We start from the raw sequence: 25,894 nt of genomic DNA on the forward strand, positions 1-25,894 counted from the left end.
TGCTGATGTGTTTATGCTTTCTCATGGAATCTTTTGCATTGAGATCCACTTCAGTGTCTTGGGGTTGCTGAGTTTCTGGGGTATTCCTTGCTCGTATGTTCATGAGGTTGCCTACAGGAATCAAGTTGATGGCTTGTGTGTGGCATCCTAGCTGTTCTGGCAGTGCCACTCACCAGAGTTGGCATGAGGGGGCTGCCGCTCAGGATGGCGTGCACCTCCCGATGGGCTTTGTAGGGTCTTGGGCCAAAAGCAAAGGCAGAGCCTCTGTCCATTAGGTTGTGGAAAGAAGACTGGACTTTCTCTTCTCTTTGTAAAGAAAGTCTGCCTCCTTGTTTCTACTGATGCATGCCGCAAATCTCAGGGAAGGCTGAAGCTGTCAGATTGCTGCAGTTGCCTCTGCCCTAAATAAACTCTTGTTCAGTCTGGAACTGAAATCCTCTGAGATGGCTGTTCACAGCTTGATAATTTTGTCCCCTGCTTCTTTACGGTAGATCTGGTGGTTGATCTGGTAATCAGAATACACCAGGTGCATTTTCTCTCCTTCCCATTGTCCTCTGATGTCCATGTGGATTCCAAAGCACATTTGAATGTTCGAGCTTTTTCTCAAGGCTTCTCTGACGCCTTCTAGTGGTCTTCAAATGAACCAAGGCTCTTCCCAACGTTCATCACAGGTCATGGCATGACAGGGTCTCCTCGACCCCAGTAGTCTTGAATCAGAGAGCCGATTATTAGCTTGATTACAGAATCATGAGTCTTTTAATCCAAAGCAACTTTTAAAGACCCAGGGGGGTTGAAGAATGATCATTGGTGATCCTTAACATATTGATAAGCATAGCTGAAGCATCATAGACTTTGGGGATGGAGGGAAGAGAATTAGGTTTAATTCTGGAAGGACCTTCAGAAGCCCTCTAGCCCATCCCCCTCCATTTTCAGATGAGGATACTGAGACCCTGAGTGAGGAATTGATTCACCCAAGGACACAAAGGTGACTGGCAGGAAAGCAGGGAGCTCCCCCAGGCCCTTAGACCTCCTGGTCAACGGTCCTTCCACAGCATCTCATTGCTCTTCAGTGTTTGCCTGAGGTCTGATGTGCTCAAAATGTGAGTTTTGGTTCCGTGGTATTTCATCTTCCTCCCAGTTAGAAAAATCATCTTCCATGTCATCAAGTTTTTGAATTTAATAAAATAGACTCTGCCAAGGACATCTATCTTTTGAGTACTTCCATCCTCCTGCTAAGGAAGGTCTGGTCTGTTGCTGTCATGCTGAAACAGCTCCTCCCCCTCCTTGTGTCCTCTACAAGGACAAACTGGGTTTCAAAATTTAATTCTCCCTCCTCAGTCCTCCTCCATCTCCCCTCACTTCATCTCATAGGACTGTGACTAGTAGGCCATGCTTTACTAATAAATGAGGCCTGATAAATGGCCCTGTCTCCCGATTTTTCTACAGTTCATTGTTTCCTATTCTTGCATAATGGCTAGGCTTTAAATGTTCACTTGATCTTGGGAATGTGTCTGCAATAAATGGATTTATCATTAAATGATGGCAAATATGCAAATAAAAACTTAGTTTGGTATTTAAATTCAGGATTACATTAAGTTTCCTCTTTAGAACTTTACATTCAGGTTATCTATAGGCAACAGAATGGGCAGACAAATGAAACTTCAGTATTATCAAAATACAATTTTGGATTTGTGGCACTTGTTTGAGAACTGTTAGGTTATTGAGCATGATCCTTCAATGGCTACTGTGCCTTTGCTTTTTTTAATTTTGAACAATAAATTTGATAGAGTATTTTTACAAAATCTTTATTTCCTATTACATCCTTCTCCCTTTTCCCTGTTTATTGCTTTCCATGCTATAGTTTTGCCTCCTAAGTCCCTTTTTTTCCCTTTTGCCTGTCCTGACTTAGATGCTGTAGGGAAAAGAACACTGGTCTTTGAGGCAGAAGACCTGGGGCTAGGCCAGCTTTGACACAGTAGGTTTTGTTTATTTTTTCTGCTTTCACTGCAGAGTTTGCTCTGTCCCAGTGCCATCTGCAGCATGAGAAATGTCCTCAATTTAGAAGTCTGCTCACACTTGCTGTGCCTGCGGTAATTAGGTGTTGCTAGTCCTTTGCCATGGATTTGATAATTAGATTTACTCTGGGCAGCAGAGATACAGGAAGGCAATGTGGAACAGAGGATCAATGCTTGGACTTTTACCTAGAAAGAGCTGGGTTCAGATCCGGCCTCTGACACTAGATGGATGACCCTGAGCAACTAAGTGGGAATAATAATATCACCACTGAGGATCAAGACATTAATATTTTGTAGGTCCTTTAATCTTAAGGAGTTGTATAAATATCACTTATTATTTAAGTACATATTTTACAGGGTATTGCAAAATCCTGCACTAGTGCTTCATTGGGGTTGAAGATAATCTTAATTTCTCCAAAACTGTTCACAGAGGGCAGGTCATGGCAGTCTCCACACTAGGAAAGCTTCGGGCACCACATTGCCCACAGACTAAGGGGTTCAAGGGGTTATTTCAAGGAGTACAAAGAGGCCCTTCAGTCCTAGGCGAGCCACTTAGTATCGGGTTCTTTGTTGAGGACAGCCCCTGAAGCAGGCACAGAGATTCAGACACATACTCACATACACACGTGTGCGTGTGTCCATCTATACAGGTATGTACATGCAGATACACATACAAAAATACACACACACCCCTCCACTTTTTTGCCCCCTTCTTTCCCTTAAGGTGAAACTGGTGTCCAGGTGGAAGAACAAAGAGGAGGCCCAATGAATCCTCTAGCTTTGGAGCCCTTTCTTAACTGACTTACCAGTTGATGCCCTGGATGTAAGCTCTGTGAACTGATTCTTGGCAATCTCTCCATTTTTCACTAGAAGTGAAACCAGTAGCGAGCAGGAAGTCACAGCCATGCAGAGAAAGGGCTCCCAGGTTCTCCTGGGAGGAGAAAGTCCAGTTGGCAGAGCAGTTCTTTCATGTTTACAAATGTAAACAAAAACTATCATTTCATGGGACATGTGGTGGTCTTATATTGGAGGGCTTAGGACAAACATTTGCCAAAAGACCACCATGGAAGTACTCCAGCTTATGCACCCCAGGGTCTGGCAGGGACATTTTATGAACTCAGACCCTGTAACTTACATTAATATATACTTTGATGGGGGTGGCACAGAGGATAGAGCACCGGCCCTGGAGTCAGTAGGACCTGAGTTCAAATCCAGTCTCAGACACCTAATTCCCTACCTGTGCGGCCTTGGACAAGCCACTTAACCCCATTGCCTTGCAAAAGCTAAATACACACACACACACACACACACACTCTTTGATGGGTAGTGGTTTCCATGCAAAGGTAGAAATAGGATAGAAAATATTGATAAGGAATTAAAGAGGCTAAAGACATGTAGACCCTAGAGAAGCCTTATAATTCTAGGTTATAAACATCTTCAAGGAAGGAATCAGAACAGGCTAATGGACAAGAAGTGTCATTTAAAAATATTATTTTTTAAAAAATAACCATTATTTTAAGACAAAAGAAAAGTCTTTACTGATATGGGTATCATCCCTCTAAGCTGCTCCTGTATCTTCAGATGCCTACCATCTTTGAGCAAAAGTGGCACAAAAAGGGAAGAAGGAATAAAAATGAGAAAAGTGGTGAGGGCAGCAAGACCTGTACTTTATCAGTGTTGGGAATTCCCCATAAGGAAACCCCCCCTCTACCAAGGGAAATTGCAGCTCACAGATATCAGATTGCCAGGACACCCTTTGAGGATGAGTTAGAGGGAGGAGCTCTCTGAGCCTTGTTGTTCTAATTCACAAAATGGAGAGAAAAATGCTTACACTCCATAAAGTTTCCAGGGGGATTTTGTGGTTTTAGTTTTATGTGTTTGTACTTTGTAAACTGCCAGTCAGTATGTGTGAGCTACCTCAAGAGTTATTACCTTTTCTAAAGTGAGTTTATGTTTTTGGGTATGAGAAAGACAGAGACAGAGTGCAAGAGAGAAAGAGGGGAAAAGAGAGAAAAAGAGGGGTGTGTATGGGGGTGTGGGGGAGTGTATAAGATGAAAAAGTGACTTCTACAAACATGGTCAAAAAACCTGAAGGTGCCTTTTTATTAGAATCTGTAGATTAGGAAAAGGTAAAATCAGTTTGTGAGTTTTTAAAAATCCATATTTTAACAGACCAGAGAAGACTCATTATTGATGTGGTCATCGTCCTATTACTGCTTTCTCTGAAGCCAGGCTCCAGATAAAAGCTTGCCCTAGTTACCAGCATCTGGACTCCTGTTTCAGGGTTTTGGATCACAGTGTCAGAAAGCAGAGTAGCTAGCTTTGCACCCCTCCTCTGGCAGTGTTCCCCTGGTCTTGGGAGCCATGGTCCCTACTGCTTCCTGCCAAGCCTCCCAGCACTGGGGCTTACACTTCATTGGGATCTCCTCACGGTGGTTACTCCTTTCACCAGAGCAAGTGGCCTCAAGTCCTCCTTGTCTTCTTGTCCTGTTTTCACCTCTTTGCCTTTCTGCATGTCTTCCAAAGAGTACACAGGAGTCATTCCATCTGCTCCTCTTATTGTTAACCAGGTTAACAAAGCACTATCCATAAAGACCATTTTGGTTCTTGAACAGCCCTCCTTCTTTTCTGGTCATATTTATCCTTCGTGATGCCTTTTCCACTAAGGCATATTCCATAATGTTCTGAGTTGACCTGGCATGCAGCTTTCAAAATGCCCAAATTCTTGTCCCATCCATTTTGATCCTCAGCACCTGAGCCCACCTCTCCTGCTGTCTCACATGGTGCTACAGTGACCCAGGGTTCTGAAGCTGATGTTCATGGGCCACAAACCTTGACTTCACATCAAAGCTTTTCAGTGATCTGCGCGTGTATCTGTCATCAAAAGAGACTTCTTACCTGAAAATGGACTTTAAGGGAATAAATGTTTTCACCCTCAGAAGCCATGAAGATGGTCTAGAGAGCTCTAAGAGATAGTGATCTCTATCAGTGGAAGGAGGAGCTACAACATTGTCCTCATGAATCACTGGATGTACTAACATCTATTGATTCTGAACAACCTGGTTACTGTTAGCATGTAGGGGTTCAAGTTCCTTTCTTTCCTCCTCCCAAGAGAACTGAGATATAGCCCTTCCCATGAAAGGGGGAAGGTACAAGTCAGGAATAAGCTGATGAACACTGATAGATAATCAACCAATAGCAAGGCCCCATTTCAGTATCTATTCCAGTGATTTCCAGCATTTTGTTCCATGAACCTTTTTAGCAAAAAAAACAAAAGTACTGTGGTCAAAATTCAGTGTTTACTGTAACTACAATGATAACTTTTGCCCATAAAGGTCCAAATTAAAATTTACATTATATAATTGCAACTATAAGATGCAAAATTCTATTCTGCTTCTAATCAGTAAATTTCCAAATAAAACATTTTAAAAATAATTCCAAATATCTTATATAAAGACATTTTTGTAAAAATTAAGAGGTAATCCATCAAGGCCTCATGCTTATTATCTGTAAGACTTCATTCATTGTTTTTATTTTACAATTTTTGTTGAGAAGAAAATTTTTTTAATGGAATAAGCTTGAACTTGGGAGATATTTAACAAATTCATAATCAAATATTAATTTAATTTTGATAATGGACTTTTACATGTTTTTTCTGAACAAAAGTTTGCAATATTTGACTGTACAGGACAATGTTAAATTTTGTTCTGCAACTAGTTTATTTCTGTATTTTGATTAAAGAACAAAAATAAAGTGAAAATGCTCATTCAAAATTGCAACTTTATAAACTCTCTTACTGAAAGGTGGAAATTCCTTAAAAGAATTTTTTTAAGCAACCAATGAATCAACAAAAATGAATAGTTGGCAAATGACTTGTATGATGTATTAAATGATAAATGCACTTAAAGTTCAATTATATGTTTTTTTGTTTTTGTTTGTTGGGTTTTTAAAACAGCATTTTTATATAGAATAATCTTTATAGGAAAGGAATCTCTCCAGATATTACTCTTTTCGTGTTGTTTTTTGCAAGGCAATAGGGTTAAGTTACTTGCCCATGGTCACACAGCTAGGTAATTACAAAGTGTCTGAGGTCACATTTGAATTTGGGTCCTCCTGACTCCAGGACTGGTACTGTATCTACTGTACCACCCAATTGCCCCTATTACTCTCATCTCTTCTACTATTAGCAAATTGGGCTGTGCTCTCACAGAAGCTACTAAGTGACTGACCAGTTTGATGAAGAATTGTAACATGAGCAGAGGATATGGAGTTTGTTTTGGCAGACTGTGATAATCCATGATGGTTTCAAGGTGATTTTTAATGGTTACAACAAGTGGTCATAGTTTGATGGGGTAACGGTAACAGAGAGGGATGAGGTGGATATTCTGGGGCATATTGGTTTGTGTTAGGATGGCAAACTCTTGTGGTGTTTTGGAAAAAATTGATGCCAGGTTGAGAAATAATGATAATATGTTGTAGTCAGGGTTTTATGTAATTGCTACATGAACACCAAAATCATTATTGTTCCCATTATCTTGACAGTTTACATTTACTGCAGAAAGGGAGGAGAATGAGGGAATAAGCATTTTTATTCTAATAAGACACAACCATCCTAGCAGTTATAAGTTTTGTAGCTAAATATGATGCAGGAGGCAGCTAGGTAGCACAGTGGATAGAGCACTGTCTCTGGAGTCAGGAGAACCTGAATTCAAATCCAGTCTCAGACACTTAATTATTAGCTGTATGATCTTGGTCAAATCACTTATCCCCATTACCTTGCAAAGTACAAAAAACAATGATGCTACAAACATTCCTATGCTTGTTGTTATAGAGGGAAAATATATTTGTAAAAAAAAATATTATTTATTTAACTGCTTTCTTCAGTCATTCAGTCATGTCCAGCTCTTCATGACCCTGTGGATCATAGTGAACATGGTTATTTTCTTGGCAAAAAATACTGGAATGGTTTGCCATTTCCTTTTAGTAAGTGTCTGAAGCCATATTTGAACTCAGATCTTTCTGACTCTGTCCATGGAGTCACTTTGCTGCCCTCTTTAACTGCCAAAGATACCAGTAAAGAATTTTTTGCATGAACCATCATCATAAACACCCAAAGAGTTTGTGAACCCTTAAAGCCCACAGCATTGTCATCATGAATCGCTGGACATATTAACATCTGTTGATTCTGAACACCCTGGTTACTGTTAGTATTTCTTTCCTCCTTCCAAGAGAACCCAGCCATAGGAGTCTCTTCTATTAGAATACGGCTGAATAGAGAAGAAAGGATCTAGGACAGCACCATTAAAGGAAGCAGTGAGATAATATTAGCCTGGCCTGCAGCAGAATGCTATTTGAGATGATATGTTGAATTGGGCTTCCTATTTTGGGAATCCATACTAATTTATATGATGTGGGGTGAGTAGGATCTGAGTTCAAATCCAGCCTCAGACTCAACTAGCTCTGTGACCTTGGGCAAATCACATAAGTCTGTAAAATGGTATAGAGAAAGAAATTGCAGACTGTTCTAGTATCTTTGCCAAGAAAACCCCAATAGGATCTCCCCCCCCACCCCAATCAATAGAGTTAAAGACTTGCCCAAGGTCACACAGCAGGTAATTATTAAGTGTCTGAGACCGGTGTCTGAGAATGGATTTGAATTCAGGTCCTCCTGATACCACTGCATTACCTAGCTTCCCCTACCCCAATTTTGGAATCTTGAAGAGTCAGACATGATGGAAACAACTGAACACAACAATTAAGCTCTTGTATTTCACAAGTATGAAAGAAAATGGTACCTATTCTTTTGAACTGACCAGAACAAACGATCCGCTAAAACAGGTCTGACGTGTTTATTTGAATCCTATTGAACTTCCCTCTTTGGTGTTCAGTTAACCATTCATATGAAAAGAAGAATTTTGTGTTAGTGGAAAGAGTTTTTAACTTGGGATTTGTGGAACCCAGGCTCTACTTCTGTTGACGCCGGTGGCTCTGCTTTGACTAAGATGTGACTAGCCCAGGCCCTTCCATTTTGAGGTGGGGAGTTTGGCTCCAATGTGATTCCTTGAATTGATCTTGGAGGGTGGAAGGTCTGAAGTCACAGCTACTTCTGCCACATCCTGGCGGTGTCCCTGTGCAAGTAACTTAACCCTTTTCTGGCCCCAGAGCTCTCCGAACAATATAAATTACAAATGAGACGCAGGTCTGCATTGTGCAAAGAGTTTCTACATAAGTTTTACACAGGATGAAATTGCAAGTCTAGACTAAGAAACAAAATTATATCAGAGCTAGTGCTAAGGCAAGTAATCAGGATTGAGATGCTAATCTACTTCAATATAAACTATATATACACCCACGAGTCCTGGGGAATGTTTTTTGTTTTTTTCCCCCAGAATATGCAAATATTTGTGGGATATCTCTTTGATTTGTCATCTTTTTTTGGAATTAATTTTAATTTTCTTGATTATTTAGTCATATATTTATTGGATACAACAAACTTTCTTTTCTTCTATTCTTGTTTTGTTTGGATAATTTAATCAAATAGGACATTTTTTACTTCTTCCCACTGTCAGCTCCTTAAATGCTTATGGATTCTCATCTTTTTTTTGTTGCTATTGCTCAGAGGAATGTCTGAATCATTTTTCAACACCTATTTATTTTTCTTTACTCTCACTGGTTGCTTAGGAGAATTTGTTGTCTTTTTCTCTAAGTACCAGTATTTATGCAGCCTGTGATATTAGTTTTCATTATCTAAGACCACAGCTAAGAAAGTACTAAGTGAGCTGAATTATTTTGGTGTATTTCAAGGAGGTGAACCATCCTGCATTTTTGTTTGTTTTCTCAGATAAATTTCCAGTTGTGCCTTGCTTTAGGCATATCCAATATATGAAAATCTGGGTTCACAAATCAAATCAACTAGGTTGTGATTTTTTGCTTTACTTATAAATTCATCATTGGATTATGCTGAATAGTGAGCCCCTGCAGTGCTTTATGAAATAAATTTTCCATCTACTCTTCCAAAAACATTTATTATGTAAAGTTCACTTCAGTGTCTTCACCTGAAGAGTCAGCTATGATGTGGTGGGAGGACCACAGTGTCTTAGAATCAGCAGGACAAGGGTAGAGACTGCAGAGACAGGCAAATGATGAAGGACAAGGAATGTAAGGCCAGAGCAAAAGGAATGACCTAAGAGAAACCCCAAGAGGATGAGAAAGGGGTGTAGGGGTGAGGCATTGAAGGAGGGGAGTAGGAGAGTTCTGCATCATGAAGGTGAAGCAGTGAGGGGGGTGAAGGAATCAAGCAGGCTGGAGAGAAGGGACCCTCATCTGTGGGGATGCCATGCTACTTCACACAGCCATCTGCTCCCCCAGATCTGTCACTTCCAGTCCCTTCCAATGCCATCTACAGTTCAGGCCCTTAACCCCTCTCATCCCTTGCTAGTCCTAGATATACAGATAGTGGTGGACTAGCTCATCCACCTTTAGTCTCATGCAGATGTTGTGCAGCTAAACTTTTAGGTGGTATTCCTTATTCCACAGATCTGACTTGGTCACTACCCTCCTCTGTAAACTCCAGAAGCTCCCTGTTACTTGGGGCCAGCCCCCATCCCTTAGAATAAACAGACTCCCTCAGAGAATCCCTCTTGCTTCCAGACTAAGCTCAGGAGCCTCTTCTGCATGAAGCCTTTGCTAATAGGGTGGCACAGAGGCTAAGAGTGCCAGGCTCATCCTGAAGACCTAAAGGGTCTCCTTGCTGTCGGACCCTGCCAGTCTCAACTCCCTCATCTGAAATAGGGATAAATACTAGCACCTCAAACCTTAAAGCTCACTAAAAAATCTCCTTGTTTTCTCCTTCCAAAACATGTCTTAGCTTTATTGTATTTATTTGCTTTATATTAATGCTATATGTCCATATTTTATATGCACTGGGTTTCCTCATCATAGTGTCCACTTCCTGCACATTGGAATTCCTTCATTCTTTGTCCTTGTCACCTCCACGCAAACCAGCCCACTCCCCGATTTTTGTGTAAACTATTGAGTGAAGTGTGGCTATATATTTTTAAATAATATTTTTTATATTTAAAAATGTAAAAACCATTCTTAGCTCTCCAAAAACTGAGAGGTGGATTTGGCCATCTAGGCAATCTCTGCTTAGTCCTGTTTCACGGGGTGGTCTCATCACCTCTCTGCAGATGCCTCCTAACCCTGCTTCCTGGCTGGCTGGCAGGCAGCTCTTCACACCTGGCAGGTTCAGTCTGACCCTCACTCTTCTTCCTAACCTCCTGATTCCTGTGGAGGGTGTGCCAAGTGCAGTTGTCCATCCTCATGGCCCCACGCTTGATTTGCATGGGAGCCTGCTGATGGGTCTGCCACCTGCTCCTCATCTGGCAGACTGCTCTGACCACATCCCCCCAAGCTCCAAGATCAACCAGAGAAGCTTTACTTTGGCTCCAGAAGTCCCTTAGAAGCTGGCTTCCTTCCTCCTGTTCTATTATCCGGATACCTTCCTCTCCTGAAATCCGGGAAGCCCGACTCCCTTGCCAATAGTTGGTCCTCCCAGCTTTGTGGGTCTGCACTGGCATTCCCTCCTGTCTTATCTCTACCAACCTTGGCCCGGCAGAATCCCTCTTCCCACAGGAGGCCCTCTCCCACCCTCCTTTGGGGAAAGGCTCAGCTCATCCCGCCTCCACCGACTGGAGTTGTTGCATGTTGCTCCCATGTAAGAGGAACCCCTTGAGAGCAGCCCTGGGGCGGGTCCAGCCCAGCACCTGACCCTGAGGAACCAGCCCTTAAGAGACACGTGTTCACTTAGCAGCCCTCTGTTGAGAAAGCTCTTCACACTGACCTTCAGCTTACTCCTCCAACCTTGTTCAACTTTACTCCTCTTTGTGACCTTCGTTTAACCAGATGATGACCTTGCTTTTCTTCACCTGAGACATTTCATCTTGTTGTCTGTCATGGCACCAGCTTTCCTTCGGCCTGGAATGCTCTCCCTCCTTCCCTGTTTGGGAATTCCTACTTTCCTTGAAAATTCAGCTCCAAACCTTTCCTGATCTCTCTGTCTCTGTCTCTGTCTCTGTCTCTGTCTCTGTCTCTCTCTCTCCCCTTTCCTCCCCACCCCCTTCTCTCTCCTGTCTCTCTCTCACTCCTCTGTTTTTCCTCTTCTTCTCACTCCTAATCTCTCATCCTTCTCTATCTGGCTGTCTCTCCCTCCCACCCTTTCTTTGTCTGCCTCTGTCCCTCCCTCTCTTTCTGGGTCACTCACACATACACATGACTCCCTCTGACTATCTTGCTTGGGGTTTGTTTAGGTTGTGTATCCACTTTGTGTAGACTTCTGTGTAGCCATGCTTTTTCCCTCTGTAGAGGAGCTATAAGCTCTTTGAAGGTTTTTCCCCCCCATCTGGATAAATCTCTTCCACCCAGCCCAACTTGGTCTAGGTGCCGCTGCATCTCTAGCCCCAGAAAAGAAGGGAGATCAGGAGGCCCCACTCTGGGGTCAGGTGCTGATGGCTGGTGGTGGGGGTAGGGGGCAGTCAGCCTAGGCTCAGGCTCTGGTTCTCTCCTCCCCTGGCATTGTCCTTTGCCCAAGTAAAATTCAGAACCAGGTACCCATCCAAAGGAGAAGATGGAGAGAATCAGCTGGACCCTTAGACAACTGTTTCCAGACTCTTGAGCTCATCTTTTTTTCATTCACACCTTACGAGTTACATTCCTGTGTAACTGATTCTTTTCCTTTTCCATGTTTTCACTAAAATAAATCCTCGGAATAGTTTCCATGAAACTAACTCCTCAGCCCTCGTTTGGTAATTCCCTGGTAAATACCTGGGTTTGGTAATTCCCAGAGCAAAGTCTGACCCAGGTGAGGCCTCATCGGTAGTTGCTGGGTCCATGCTTTTGTGGCCTCTTTCAAAATGAGTACTTAGCCCTGTAGTGAATGCTAAGGTTGGTCTTCTAAAGAGGAAACCTTTTTTCCCCCCTGAGGAAACTCCTGGGCTTCTTTCATCGCATTCTTCACTGTCTTCAGTCTTCTCTCTAGATAGATTTCCAACTGAGTAGTGTTCTTGCAAGGGTAGCACAGCCCTGTCTGCACCCTAGGAGGACATCTTCAGCCCACTGACCAGGGCTCCTCCTGGGCGTGACTTTGTCCATCATTCCCCACTGAAGAGCTACTGCCATCCTACCGCTGGAGAGGTGAATCCTCCACCTGCTCCTTGTGATGAGGCAGCCAGTCTCTCCTGTGCCTATGGACCTGGAAGAGAGACAAGTCAAACACGCTCATCAGCCTACTCTCATTTACCTCTTGTTTTCTTCTTCTCTGCTGGAACTGAGATCCTGAGTTTTCCGGGGGGGGAGGGGGGTTGGGGATTTCTGCCAAGTCCAGTAACAGGAGGGCTGAGAAGTTGGTCTGAAGCTGCTTTTTCTGCCCCTTTCTTTCCTTCTCATAGTGTAACTTTTTTTTTTTTAGATTTTTCAAGGCAATGAGGTTAAGTGGCTTGCCCAAGGCTACACGGCTAGGTAATTATTAAGTGTCTGAGGTCGGATTTGAACCCAGGTACTCCTGACTCCAAGGCCGGTACTCTATTCACTGCGCCACCTAGCCACCCCTCACTGTGCCACCTAGCCACCCCATCATTTTGTAACTTTTTGATCAGCATTTAGAAGATTCCTTCCAGGGGCACAATGGAGACAGTAACCAAAGTCAGCCTTGTCTGGCCTAAGGTCTTTGGAAGAAGCCCACCCCGTGCCCACTCCTCCCTGCCATTTTCTTCTCTTTTCTCCTGGGCTGGCTGTTTACAGCTTGACTTTTCATTAGATGTGCTCCCTGTTGTCTCTGTCTGGAGAAATTCAGAAAGAAATTGAGACTTTTTGGAGCTGGGGGAGAACACCAGGATCTTTCTCCTCCTCTTTTATTTTCACATGCATACCCAGCTAGCTAAATAAATGTTTTATGTATATTCATTTCTGTGAGGATGTGTCTGATAGCTTTGGGCATTCTCTTACTGACGCATACAAAGCAATATGGATGAGCTTTATGTAGCATAGGTTAGTAATGCATTCAATTCTGCAGACCTTGTCTTGAAAGAAGTAGCAGTATAGATAAAATACAACTTAGAACTGCAGTATATTGTTTTTCCAGCTTATTCATTGAATGTTCATCCAACACATACCCAGTAAGAACTTGTGTGTGCAAAGCACTGGGCTAAGTTATGGAGATACGAAGAGAGACTGGAAAGGTGGATTGGAATCAGCTTGTGGATTACTTTGTGCCAAAGTAAGAAATTTGTCTTCATAAATAATAACATTTTTGAGTAGAGAATTTCCATGGTCAGACCTAGCCTTAGAAAGATTATTTTGACAACTCTGTAAGAAAAGATATTAAGGAAAAAAAGAGTCTGGTCAGGGAGACTAGTAAACTATGCTGAGGACCTGTATTAGGATACTGTATTTATGCTTAGACCAGTGGTTCTTTTACCATGCTCATAACCCCAAGAAGTCAAAGACTAAAGGAAAGGACCCACATGCACAACTATCTGTGGCAGCACTTTTTGATGTATCCAAGACTAGATACAGTCATTGGGGAATGACTGAATAAAAATGTGATGTAATGAAATATTATTGGGCATAAGAAAAGACAAAAGGCATGATTCAGAGAAACCTGGGAAGATTTGTATGAGCTGATACATACTGCAGTAAGCAGAAGTGGGACAAAACTTATACAGTGATTGCAGTATTGAAAAGAACCCCGATCAATGCAATGAAATGAGCTGAGCAGCACCAGCTAATGGACCAGCAACATTGCTACCGGAAAAAGGAGGCTCTGGAGCCTTAGAGAAGGAGCTGGGGGGTTGGGAGGGAAGCAAACAGTTCAAGCAAGTACACATGGCTTCAGGCAGTTCATTAAAATAATTGGCTGCTAGGTATGCCTCCCCCTCACTATTGAAGATGCTACCCAGGTCCTCCTTCCACTAGCTGCCAAGCTTCTGTCCAGAAGAGAACAGGAAGGGTGAAGGGACACTCCTGGGAATGTCCAAATGGGGGTCTTTTCTATTTCTTTAAGGCCAGGCTCTGGGCTAAGTAGAATACAAAGGCAAGAATCACCCCAGTCCTCAGGGAGCTCAGGTCCTAAGGGAAGAAGCCACAGGCAAGTAACTGAGTAAATACCTTAATGATCTGGATGAACTGGAAGGATCTCAGAGGGAGGCATTGGCCTGGAAGGGGGATGGTTTCCAGCTCCTAAGCCTTAGTGCTGATAGAAAGGTGCAACCAGGCTGTAATTGGAAATCTGATGTAGGTGAGCCATACCAATATCCCATCCTGATAGTCGACTGTTAGTGTTTTTATTGGATAAGAAGAGATGGAAAACAGCCCTGGAAGGACAGGAGGGAGTCTCAGCCACAGACAGTGCCTCCCAGAGGGCCATTTGACGGCTGCACCTTCTCAGGCTCTGCACCCACAGTCATCAGCTGGTGCAGCCCTGGTCATTTCTGGACCACACTCCATGACCAACAGCTTGGCTTCTCTGACAAAGCAGATGAAGTTGATCTTTCTATAAGAAACACTAAAATATCATTTATTATTACTAATTCCCTACCTTCCTAACATGCTTGTCAGAAAAAAAGTGGTCCAAACAACATTGTCAGAGACATGGATAACCAGAAATCAAAGTAGGCCATAGCGTCTCTTAGTTAATGGACTGCCTGAGCGCACACTGGCGCCAGTGAACTATTGACCAGCCAAGCATGATATCACATCGATGTGATAGCAGCAGCACCTATCTATGCAGGGCTATGAGCCCTGCCGGGTCCTTCTGGAGCAACAATGAGACGTCATTGTGCAAATGTGACCCTTAGTTTGTAAATGGGGGAGCCTGAGGTTCAGAGGGAACACATCTTCCACCAAGCACCCAAACTGGAGGACTTTAGACCTACATCTAAATTTTACTACAAAGAAATGTCCATTCCTCTTCCTTTCTCCCTTAGAAGTCCAACATTTGCTCCTGGAGCAGGCTCTGGAATGAATCTGTATTTTACTGCTTTGCCTCTTCACTTTCTTCTCATGTTTTGCAAGTGTGGTTAATTAACATGTATATGCTCTGGTGCCTTTTCTTGTGATCAGAAAACAGATGTTTGTTCTTTTAAATACTTAGGAAAAAAATGTTCATTTGCTTCTAAAATAGTTTTAGATTTCTTTCATTTTTCACATGACCTGTAAATTTTCCATATGTCCACACCACTTATCTGTGAAATACAGTGTCTTTTATTTCTTAATTTAAATCATCTTTGTTTGTATACTTAAATAGTATTTACATTTTTAAAGCAGAGTCTTAAGCATCAGCCCACCACAGTAAATTTGGCCCCTTGGATGGCAGACTTTGCTATAAGTAATTGAATTTTTCAGGCTCTCTTCTGATATTTAACACCATATAAAAGCAGCAGTCTCTAAACTGTTGGCTAGGAAGTTAGATATGATTTTGGTGTGACTTATTTTAATAAATAAGTGGTTATTTAAATAAGTTCATACACCCTGTTGTCTGCAGTTATGTATGTATCTTTCTTGGTTCCTTACTTGAGATCTGACTGTTGGCTTCATCTGGCAAGGATGGTAGCATGCTTGCAATAAGTAGAAAACATTGGTTGGTTGTCTCTTTGCTTATTTTTTAAAGAGTCCCTTCACCCTATCTTGAAGGCTCCCTTCAATCCTTAGTGATTCTATGGGATCTCTGGAGATGTCATCCCTGGCCTAGCTGGTCATCTCCATTTTTGCTGTGAGCCCTCCATGAAAGATCCAGCCCAGGCATCCAAGATCTCTCCTGCTTCTCTGCCTGACTCTGGGGTCTGGCATTTATTTCAGGTCATTTCTGTCTGCTCTTTCCCATGGTAACCCAGGATACAGACACAATCTCAGACATTTTTCTTAAATGTGTCTCTGATAATGGATCAGTGATCATGATTTCATATACATCGTTGTGTTTCCTTTTTTTGCATAAATAGATTTCTAAAGATATTTTTCTGCTGTGGTAATGGAAAGGAAATGTTAGGATTATCTTCCACCACCAGACATAAAGCTCTCTCCTTTGGGATCTCAGAGTGGTGGTAGCAAGAAGCCTGTAGAGGATAGGATCATTTTGTTTTGTTTTTTATTTTTTTTAGCAAGGCAGTGGGGTTAAGCAACTTGCCCTAAGCAGGATTTTTTTTAGATTTCTTTTAATTCAAGAGACTGTTGATGAACACTGCTTATTTTGAAACTGTGGTTCTTACACAGTTAAGTCTTTAAACTACTGTGTCTGGAAAAGGTGAAGGAAAGATCGTGAGTATATTCTTTTGTTTAGATTTTTGTCTTTCTTTAGCATACTACAGTCAGAATAGCCTTATGCTTTAGTATGAGAATTTGATGCTTTCTTATATTTCTGACTGTTAGTGGAAAAGAGAAACCTCTATCAATTCCTCAGTGTCTCCTATTGGGTAAAAGGAAATATATAATTATGGTCTTAAAGTACGTCACAATATCGGGAAATGCTAGACTCTTGCATCAAATTGATTGGCTGGCTTTGTATTGGTAAATATCGAGTTTTTAAAATGGAAAATTGCTTGGTAATAATTATTCTCTCATTTGTAGAAATTGAACTTTTTCTCCTGGGCTAATTAAAGAATTTCATGTGATTGTGAAGTGAGAGATCTTGTTGACACAAGAATTTTATAGTGATTTGATTCACTGTTTTGTTATTTGACTGCCTGGTTTGGGTTTAACTCTATCTTTGCTGAAATGACTTACTTCACTCAAAGTTTGCTGATTTGCAATAGTATCATTTTAACTTAAATATCAAAAGTATTTAAAAAGCAATCTTTTTTCTGATTTAGAGCGATGATTATTTTGGAAGTCTTTAAATTGCATTTCTTAAAATAATAAGAATCTAAAAAATATATTTTGATTTTTTTTTAAAAGTAAAATTAACCTTACCAAATCAATCCTGGGAAGCCCTGGATATAATGAAAAAGACCCTGAGGGTTGGAGAATGGCCTGGAGTTAAACCTTGGCTCTGATGCTCATTGCTTATATGGTTTAGGGATCATTGTCTTCCTCCTCTGGCTCTCAGTTCCCTTAACTATTAAATAGGGGGATTGAACTGAATAATTTCTAAGTTTCTTACAACTTTATGAAGTTTTATGCCTAATTATAGAGTTTGAAAGATACTGATTAATAGTTGGATTTATTTATTTGGGAGGGAGGTGTCAGAGTCAAATGAGAACCTTGTATCTAATTTATTGACATGCCTACTTAATGAATCTTAATTTAGGATTAAAACAATAAGGATATCCAAGTCAGTGCCCTGCCCCCACTATACTGTAAATGGAAACTGTTCCAGTTTGGATGAGCAGCCTTAGTGCGGGGAGTTCATCTGTAACCAAAAACTTTTTGATATTAAAAGGAAAAGTAGAAAGGACAGAGACAGAGAGAGGGAGAAGGGGGGGAGAGCGATGGGGGTGGGAGGGAGACAGGAAGGGAAGGGAGACTGAAAGAGAACATGTTCTTTTGGAATGTTTAGTTTTTTGAATTGTCTGTTCTTTGATGTCAGTATAAAATTGCATAACTGATACAATTCAGAGTGAAATTCACCCTTAAAGGAGTGATTTTTATGTGCCTTAGCTTAGACTCCAGAAAGATTCTTGAATGAGGAGGACCGGTCTGGGACCTCTGCTCCACCACATGTGTCCCTCCAAGGTCAAGGATGCAGGTCAGACTTGGAAGGGCCAGAGAAGGGCCTGGAACTGGCACCGTCTCAAAGGTTTCCATTTGTGGATTTCTAACAGGCCATACATTTTTGGCACTATTTTCTCTTCCAAGTAAATGAGAAAAGGACAGTTTACTCTTCATTCTTTCCAAGTAGTTCAAACCTTATTTTCCAGGGGTCTTGGCAGTTGCTTCTCTTTCATTTGGAAATAGATCATTTTTAACGTTTTTCTTATTCCTCCCAAAGCATTTTCTCTGTGCTTTTTCTTTTCTAATTAAATGCATTTTCTGTGCAGAATATTGCATAATACTTCACAAGCACTGATTTTGATCCCTAATAGAAAATCTGACAATGACATTCATTCTAGGTAACACTTTCTCAAAAGGTGTATCTGCTGATTTACCCTAAGGACAGTTAAGTCACAGTAAGTCTATTGATGATCAGTTGGTAAAATGCTCCATCTTGCTTTTTCCTACTTAAACATTTAAATATGCAGTAAGGAATTTCCCATACATTGGAGCTTCTGAATAGAGTTAATAGATAAATTATTAAAGATTATGATTACTCATCTTACAAAAAGGATCCTCTCTTTAAACAGGAGGTATATGCTAAAAGTTGTTCATTAATAAATAAGATGATGGTTGGAAATATTTATTATTGATGGGCTATGGCATTTCTAAAATGGTCAGAGAGACTAATGTTGGAGTTCATTATGTCATTTTCCAATATCCAAAGATGGATGTGTGTGTGTGTGTCTTTGTGTGTGTGTGTGTGTGTGTGTGTTTCTTAACAAATGACAGGATTGTATCTCCTGTACTCAATGGAGGCTTTTATGAGATGAGGTTTCAATTATAACAGGGACCATCTAGTAATGGAATTTCAAATGTACATGGTTAAAATGAATTTAAAATATTATCTTGGGTTGAAATAAGAAATGGAGCTATGTTATAGTTGAAAATAAAGCAGTGTGGAAAATGGCATTATTTGGGTTTTTTAAATGATGTAATACAAAGGTTCTGTGTTTTCTCTCAGATCTTACCTATGTGTTTGGTGTGTACTGACTTTACAAAAGAAAACATAATCCTCCACTGCCTTTAGTCTTTTAGAACTAAATCAGTTCTGGAACTGATTCAATTTTAGAACTGATTCAGTTCAAACTGACAAATTTGTTGAGTATGTAATCAAGAAGAAGAAAAGTTATCTGAATATGTATCACAATCTTAACTAAAGAGAGTAAAAGGCAGAATGAAATGAGGTGGGAAGGATCCAGTTGAATTTTGAGATTCCAGGATTGGGTTAACTGAGATACAAGAAAAAAAAAAGGAATCTTTGCTAACATAATCTGACCCTGTATGAACTGTGTGTTGCTTAGAGAAAAGGACTCAACTACATCTCTTTTAAAAATAACCATTTCTAGAACAGAAATGGAGAACTTTCTCCTGAAGGTTTTCATTTACAAAGCAAATTCAGACTGTGAACAGGTTAACTGCTTTTGGTCCTTCTCAGCCCTTGATCAACACAAATTGCTTCCAAACTGTGGAATGCCCACATTTCCTCACAAAGCCAAACTGTGGAATGCCCACATTTCCTCATGAAGCCAAACTGTGGAATGCCCACATTTCCTCATGAAGGTAGAGTCTCCAACCAGCCTGCCTGCCTTGCTTGAGTGGGTTCTGTTTTATCTCTAGATGTAACTCACCCTACTTGGGTACTTATGTACAGGAATTTAATCTGATACTCATTGAAGTTGCTTTCAAAGTTTTGTTTCCTTGATTTAAACTGCATGTAAGCATGAGTTTAGAACTTTTCTACTTCTTATGAAAATTACACTTTTATATTGACAGAACACCAAAATATTTTTGGCAAAAGAAAATAAGATCATCATTTGATCTAGATAAATTATGGCTTTGAAAATTAATTTATACTGAGGGGGAAAATACAGATTTTACACCCAAATGCCAGACTTCCCCTCCTGAAGTTCTCCTCTCATGCTTTACTCAATTAATCAACATGCACTTATTAAACCTCTGCTATTTATCATGCCCTGACATTTTACTAGGTGCTGGAGATAAAAATTAAAAAGGGATGTACCTTACCTTTAAGTATCTTACACTCTATCTGGGAAGAAAATAAATGTATAGAGATATATGACAGATAAGAGATAAAATAGTTACGTAGTGCCCCTTAAAAGAATTAGATGAAGAAGAAGAGGTATGTGGGATTAGCCTATAAATGATCTGTCTTCAGCAAGATAAACTCACATTTCTAGGTTATAAAACTGGATCTCAGTTCTGAGAATTGGTCTTTAGGCAGAGAAACTCTGTGATCACTCAAGGTTCTGATTTTTTTTTTTTGCCATGCCATAACACTAATGTCATGAAATCCAAATCTTTGAAGTTTTGAAACAATCATAATAATTCCTTGATGATAATTTATAGTTCAAAAAGTGATTTGCATTTTTCCAGCCTTAAAAACAAGAAGATCTGAATCCAAGCCCCTTCTGACATATACTGAAAGATGTGACCCTGGCTGTGTCATTACTCTTAGCAAGAGTGGTCCATAGAAAGACTTTAGAGGTTCCTGAAATCAAAATAAGAAAAAAATTACATCTTTATTTTTACTGTCCTCTAACTTGTAGCCTTTCTTTTGATTAGAAGGCCAAGGACTGTTATTCTGAGAAAGGGTTCATAAGCTTTAGCAGACTGTTAAAGGGTCCATGAGGCAAAAAAAGGTTAAGAACCATTTTTCCAAGGCCATAAGTTACAGAGAAAGTATCGATCCTTATTGATGAAGGGCATATCCTCTATCCCTATCCTTTACACCCATTATCTCATTTGTCTCTCTCAGAATAGTCTGTGGAATACAGTGAGTATAGATATATCCTTATCTGCACATTACAGGTAAGGAAATGAAGACCAACAAGAGTAAGTTAGTTGACATAGCTGGTAAAAATGAATGAGCTATGATTGAAACTATAGTCTTTTCACCCAAATCTATTGTCATTTCTGCCCTGCTGCACCTGCCTCCAAGTAAGTCAGTGCTTATTTGACCACTATTCCATACATCATAGGATCTATTATCTCATTGTCATGGGTATTCCTTCTGGTGTGAGAGTTCACAACACATTAGTGCCTTCCCATCCTACCTGACTCTTCTCCATATCTTTCCATACATCTTTCCAGAGAAGTTCACCCAGTGTGTGATGATGGCCTTCTTTAGTAGTCATTGTTTGACCCTCTTTCTTGATTATAGAGTTAACCCACTGTTTTTGCACTCCATTGTCTTATCAATGACATCTCTTATATCACTTCTGCACAGTTCCTCTTTTTAAATGTATTAGCTTGCTTATGCCTATCATGTACCTTTCCACTGTTCTTTGGACAATCCTCAGTTTCACTTCTTGTTCTGTGACTCAGTCATTTCCCCATGCTAGAAGAATATTAATGTTGGAAAGATGAAATTTGTATCAAGGAGACACAGGCTTTAAAAAGAAGAGGTGCCACTTTTTAAACATTTCCCTTAACCTCCCTTAACTCTATTTCATTATCAGAAAAAATGAGAGACTCATCAGCTTCTTGAAATTGCTTCCAGCTCCAAATTTATGATCATGTGAGGGGCAATCCAATATTTTTCCTTTTTCCTGTTCAGCTGTGAGCCCAGCCACACTTAAGTTCCACAAATAGGCATTCTTTATCATCTCTTCTTGATAAACCAAACTCTTTGGAATGAATGATTATCTCCCTGAGCAGGCCCAGTAGAGTCCCAGCAGTTGATGAATCAGTGGCATATCATCTACAAATTGGAGACCTCTTTGTATGACAGCAATGCCTCTTCTGTTAAAACTGGCACACACAACTTCCCATGGAATAATTAACTTGATATTAATAATTATGGGCTCATATTTGTCTTAGATTATCTTTGTTATAACTTCCAAACTCTCCTTGTGTTGACATGTGAATACAGACGTTCTTTTGGAAGAGAACCTTACTCTAGGGATTCAGATGCTTTTTCATCATCCACAAACAAGCAGAATAGAACCATTTAGTCCCAAAATCTTCTGTTCAGTTCTATGATTGTAGAGATATACTTTATTGTAGAATGTTATTAACAAAGACCTGCCTATTTTCTTGCTGTTGTCCTAATCCTATCCCCTTGATTTGGGATATAGTCTTCTGATTAAAACTGTATATAGATTTCCCATACAGAGGAAATCATACCATACCAGGTTCCTCAGTGTAAGATTATTTTCTAGTATATATAAGGGAGGACTTTAGTATTCACAAAACTTCATGGGTTTAGAATGCCTTTCTCCAGTAATCTAAAAGCCTCTTTTGAAAACTAATTGTCTTTTCTGCAATTAGACAGCTAGAAATAGGAATCAAATCTTTGTTAATCAGGACTATGCTTTGGGTTGTGGGGTTGGAAAACCTCTGATATTGGAACAAATGCCCTTAGAATAGATTATTTTTTTTAGGTTTTTGCAAGGCAAATGGGGTTAAGTAGCTTGCCCAAGGCCACACAGCTAGGTAATTATTAAGTGTCTGAGGCCAGATTTGAACTCAAGTACTCCTGTGACTCCAGGGCCCGTGCTCTATCCACTGCGCCACCTAGCCGCCCAGAATAGATTATTTTCAATAATGCTTTTTCAGGAAAACTGCTGAGGTTCCCAGACTATATTTTGATATTTATATTAAACATTTTGAGTAACATGTAGGTCTAATTCTTGTCTCATCCTCATTCCTAATATCTTTTGCATCAAAATATCCCAAGGAATGAGTTCTCTTTATTTTTGTGAATCTACTGACTGAAATGGAAACTTCTCTAAATTGTTTTAATGAATTTCTTCTAGAAGTGTGTGTATCTAATAAAACCTTAATTGTCTCCAATTTCAACTAGTAACTTCATCCATGACTTGTTTTGTTTTGTATTTTGGTTACTAATACTATCAGTACATTTAAGCACATCTTTAAATTAATGATTTTATTCCCTTTTGAAGGTTAGGTTCTTAGTAGATAAGCCAGGAGATCCATGCATTTTGTCCCTCATCACTCTCTCCTGGCCTTCTGCCTTGGTCTCCCTGCCTTAAGTCTTGTCAGTTCATCTTCTTCTGCATGTTGATCAGAAAGATTTTCTTAAAGCCCAGGTCTGACCATGTCCCTCTCTATTCAATACACTCCAGAACCAAACATAAAATATTCTGTCTGCCATAAGCTCTTTAACTCACCCCTTCCTACACTGAAGCCGAGCTTTACCAGTCTGTTCGCTGCTCTGCACATGCCTCCCTACCCTCCATTTCCTGGTTCCATGTTGGAGCTCCTCATACCTGGACTCCTTTTCCTCTTCTCTTTTTCCTCTTCAGATCTCTGGCTTCCTTCAAGACCCTGCCCAAATGCTGCCTTCAACAGAAACAGCATGAGAGAGGTAGGTACTGTTATCCCCATTTTACCTCTCATGAGGTTTCTGACATGATCAGATAAGAGATTGCATCATTTGTAAACCACCATTAGCTTATTATTCTCATTATTTAATCTTTTTACCCTCCCCAGTTCAAGCGTGACATTTGACACCAAATCTGGACTTAATAATATTGGTTGAATTTGATATAACTGGGTCTAATCAAGGACTCTAATAAAGTGATTTGAGTTCCAATGTGATTAGAATTGTCCTGGCTCCAAATCCAGTATTTAGTCTGCTACCATTTCTACTAGTATTAAGTTTTAAATTTTTGCAGTAATTTGGAAAGAAAATGACACTAATATTTATGTATTAAATTGATGCCAATTTTTTTTTATTTGCTTATTAAGGCCTCCCTCCTCTTTCTTAGAGACTCTCTAGGCAAGATGGAAATGGTTCTCTTTACCTTGAAAGAAGTGGGAAATAAAAACACTTTGCATAGGCTAAATGAGACTGTTGCCAGCATCATCACTGTTTAGTCTCTGGCTGTCCTGAGGTCCTGCCTCTACCCTGTGATTTTGGACCCTTGTGTGTGTTTCATTTCTAAACTGGATAATCCACCCCTTCCCCAGGAAGAGTGCTCAAAAGCAGAGCCTCCAGACCCACCATGGAGCTTTGTTCTTTGAACTGAAGTCGGTCAAAGACCAAGAGTCTGAAAGCAGAGCTTCCATCCCTCAAGCTCCTTTATTGGCATCTTCTGTTTTCTTCTAGACTGACAGGTATACAGGAGCAGTTCATGAATGACATGTTAATACCAGACTTCCTCTATAGCCCATCTCTTGATTTAATGAATAATGAGTTTAGTCATCTTCTTTGTTAAGAATCCTCATCAAATGAATTTCTTTCCTGTATTGCTATTTTTGATTGTGGTATCATCTTGTTTAGTCTGCCCAGATTAATGCCCTTAAAATATCTCCTTTATACCCTTCAGAGAGACCTTCAGACTTTCAATCACATTACTCCACTAAAGTCATTCATTTCCTTGACATGTAACTTTCCCTCTGGCCAAAATTCTGATTCCCTCCTGCTGCTTTTTCCTAGTACTCTTGGCTCCTTTGCCTCCCTTTGTTCTGCCATCTTAATATTTTAGCCTTCTATTTTGAATACTTTCATGCTTTGTTGAGAGTTTTCTCTTCCCATTTCCCTTTGCAGAGAATGTTTGAGAAGGTCTCTTAAATATGGACCAGCCATATACTCCCTTCATTCTAAGGGAGACCTGAGACATGGCTCCTTGGGTTAGATGGTCATGGTGTATTGACTGGAGGCCTAGTGTGCTTTCTGTGGAGAAGTGAGGCCCATTAGTGTGACTTTTGGGTTAATTTGAAGTGAATCTCAGAACACATGTTTCTGTACAGTCATAGATATTTATACAACCCAACCAGGCTACTCTTTACCTCTTGCTTTGGGAGCTGTGACCAGGTAGCCATCTCTGGGACTTAAGTAACCCAAAGATCCTAATGTAGCGTTTTACCTCCTAGAACCCAAGGAAATTCCATGAGAGCAGCTAAGACCATCTGATCTTTGTGTCTGATTTCCCTGTACAATGCTTGATAAACAGTGCTTAATACAAAGTCTCTTCCTTCTTTCTTAAAGTTGAAAGTGCATCCCAAAATCTCTTAAGAAATTTAAATGATCAAATCATCCCCATCCTTCATAATGTATTTGCATAGGGAGGTGTGTATATGCTATTAAGATAACAAGATATTCTGGTTAACATGAGGCAAACACATATGGGTTCAGTGTTTAGCTCATGAAGCAAAAGTTGCCCTTTTATTTTTTAAAATAGGACTATTCTTTTCCTTAGCTTGTTTTAGGGGGAAATTTAATCATATGACAAGAATTAGAATAGGTAAGAAGTTATCTGATACAAGAACACATTTATTAGTTTATTATTTTATTTTCATTTCATCATTCCAACCTACTCAACTTCAAAAATTCAAGCCCAGTTTAACATGCAATCTTCGATTTGCTCACCCTTCATTTAAAATATTCTCTAGAAGATTTTTAAATTTCTGCATTCTTTTTCTTAGATAAATGTTCCTTCTTGAACTACCCAAGTTTTATCATGTTATTGTATGCTTCCTTCTAACTCTGTGCTTGTTTTAGAATAGGTAAAATCTAGAAACTAAATTGTCTGTGATGGGCTTCAGCACTAAATTATCCAATATTTCCAGAACTGGTGGTTTTGGAACTCACTGCATATTTCCCCTTTTTTTTTTCTCATCTATGTGAGCCTGTTATGTTCGCATATTATAAGCTCTCCATTTTGGTCATGAAAAAGCTATCTTTATTTTATTTCTTTCTTCCTTTCTTTCTTTCTTTTTCTTCCTTTTTTTTAACTTTTTTTTTAAATTTAAGGCAATGGGGTTAAGTGACTTGTCCAAGGCCACACAGCTAGGTAATGTCTGAGGCCAGATTTGAACTCCAGGTACTCCTGACTCCAGGGTTGGTACTCTATCCACTGCACCACCTAGCTACACCTCTTTTTTTTTAATATAAAATTATTTATGTTCAGCAATCATTATTTAAAATATTGAGTTCCGAATTCTTTTCTTCCTTCTTATCCCTTCCCTACTCGTTAAGGACACATATCAATTATACATAAAATAATACAAATTTTTTTTTATGTTAGCCTTATTGCAAAAAAAAGTAAGAAAAATACAGTGAAAAAATTATGTTTCAATCTGTATCTTCA

The 25,894-nt window shown here is 40.0% G+C and overlaps 1 protein-coding gene across 8 annotated transcripts in view; it reads left to right on the top strand.

Annotated features, from left to right (window-relative positions):
- PEAK1 (pseudopodium enriched atypical kinase 1) overlaps window positions 1–25,894 on the top strand; it is a 256,307-nt gene that overhangs the window by 61,607 nt on the left and 168,806 nt on the right. The window contains exon 3 of one of the 8 annotated variants that reach the window (XM_074232469.1): window positions 23,105–23,166. The exons of the other annotated variants lie outside the window; for them this stretch is intronic. The gene's annotated coding sequence lies outside the window, so the exon portion shown is untranslated. The remainder of the gene's footprint in view (window positions 1–23,104; window positions 23,167–25,894) is intronic. 8 annotated transcript variants of the gene reach the window in all.

Source organism: Macrotis lagotis, chromosome 4 (assembly GCF_037893015.1).
Source record: "Macrotis lagotis isolate mMagLag1 chromosome 4, bilby.v1.9.chrom.fasta, whole genome shotgun sequence".
Classification (NCBI taxonomy): domain Eukaryota; kingdom Metazoa; phylum Chordata; class Mammalia; order Peramelemorphia; family Peramelidae; genus Macrotis; species Macrotis lagotis.